The sequence below is a fragment of the Populus trichocarpa genome, chromosome 15 (genome assembly GCF_000002775.5).
Source record: "Populus trichocarpa isolate Nisqually-1 chromosome 15, P.trichocarpa_v4.1, whole genome shotgun sequence".
Classification (NCBI taxonomy): Eukaryota; Viridiplantae; Streptophyta; class Magnoliopsida; order Malpighiales; family Salicaceae; genus Populus; species Populus trichocarpa.
The window spans coordinates 4,675,344-4,677,613 of NC_037299.2; positions in this window are offsets into that span (position 1 = coordinate 4,675,344).

Consider the following 2,270-nt stretch of genomic DNA (forward strand, 5'->3'; position numbering starts at 1 on the left):
ATGGAAAATGTCCAGAAAATTGCTAAAGACTTGTTAAAGAAAATCAAAATACACAAGATTAAAAAATTTGACAACATATTTTTTTACTGATGAAGGTCCTATTAGCAAGAAAAAATCAAAATTGGATGTCTAAGAACTCAAATAGAATTTTTCAAGGTTTAATTGAATTTATTGAGGGCTTAATTGCAAGAAAATTGATTTTTAAAGTCAATTTAGGCTGTAATTTGAAGAAATTAAATTTAGGGGTTGGATTACAATTTTAAGGAGTTAATTTGGTCAAATCATGGGCTTAATTGCATAAATATTAAAGTTTGATGGGCAATTAGGGACTTGATTAAAGAAATCTAAAACCAATGACCAAACCGAAAAAGGTGCATGAATGCAAGGGTTGAAATTGATTAAATTAGAGGCAAAATTGAAGAAATTAGAAGTTTGTTTCTCAATCGAAGGTCAAAATGCATAATTTCATAACCAAAGACTAAGATGAAACGTGCGATCAACTTTGGGGTTGACAATTGAGCTTGACAGGGATAGAATTAAATGAAATGAAAATTATGGGAAGCAATTATAAGTGCAATTAAAAACAATTGGGAGAACATGGACTAAACTAATTTCCAGATGACACATTTAACCTAAACGCTATTGTTTAGCTTCTTCTTTGGCAATTTTGGCATATCTAGTAAGTACTTTCAAACGAATGAATGTGGCATCTCCGACCACTTATAGGGATGTAACCACCATAATTCAGTTGAGAAACACCCTCTCTACAAAGATCAGTTAATCTCATCAAATATTTACATCTCATTCTCTTCAACGAACTCATCAACATCTTGTCCTCGATTAGCCATCATTGCATTTTTAGATTCTAGGCTGATCGAGTTGGCACTTTTAAACAAATGAAAGTGGAGCTATATACCTTTAAATTAAATAAGAATGGATCCAAACGAAAGGTATGCTTCTCCTCTACCAAATCTAGGTGGTCTCCGGTGATGTTTATATCAGAGTTGCTCTGGTAAAGTCTTGAAATTGGTCAATTCAGTGAGCCTTGACTAGATTTGTGCAAAACGGTTTAATTTTTCATGTGTTTACACCTAAAAACTTCTCAGTGGTCTCTTATCAAAGGCTTAAAACATTTATCTCAAGATCATAAGGCCAAAAACACCTCACCTTGGCCTCTAAGTTTGATAAAAAAAAACATTCTTGAGTTTTTTACAAATCCGCCATCTTAAAACCATTAAAGGACAGATGTTCCAACTGTTAATATTTGTCTAAAACCCTCTCATTTTGATCAGAAGGCCAAGGTTTAATGAATAAGGATCAATCTTTGATCAAATCCATAAAAATCATAGCTTGAAACCCTATAAATACCCCCTGGAAAATCAAGGGAGGGGGAAAAGGAGAGAAAAAAAGGAGGAAAATATTGATAAAGGAACTCTATGTGTGAACATTTAAGAACCTAACATAAAGATTTTCTCAACTTTGAGAGAAAGTAACAAGCTTGGAAAAGAAGGAACCGAAGGGTAGCAACCATTTTTTGAGCTTTGAAGGTAAAAAAAAAAAATCATAAAGCCTAGTAGATGATGTCTATGAGACACATCTCTAGCTTGTTCTTTCATGTTTTATGGTGTTTTTGAACATTTGTTACATTATATTGCTTTTAGCTTTGATTTTGATTAATGCACATAATGGTGTTTTTTTCTTTGTTTAATCTTGTTTGGAGTTGTCTATTACTGTTGTTAGATGTTTAGAATATGCCTAGATGCTTAGATTAAATGAAACAAAGTGATTTGAAAATCTAGTAGTGAGGTTATTGATTATTTTTCTAGTTAATTAGTGTATGTTCTTGGTTCCTGAGCATGATTTGGGTTCCAAGTGTTTAAAGAGTCAATTTTGAATTAAAATTTGATATTTTTGTTGGATGTTATTGGGCTGCAGTTACGAAAGTGGAATATAATGCATGCTTATTGTCGCGGGGGCGCGAGCGCTGCGACGTCATCTGGCGACAGCGGAGGCTACTTTTCGTGCCTCCTGTGTGAGGTGTTGTGTGTTGGAAAGGGTCTTGGATTTAATCATAAAATTATGATTAATGTTTTAAGAGTCGCCACCTAGTATTATGGTCACTAGGAACCTATGGTCTGCGAGATTCTGAGTGAGGGACTGGTTATGCAAGGGGAAGACGCATCCCCCCCAGTGCACCCTACCTAAGGTAAGCTGCATTGTTGTTTGATTGTTTTTTCTAAGTCGGGTTCTATTCGTTGGTCTTTTCTAAG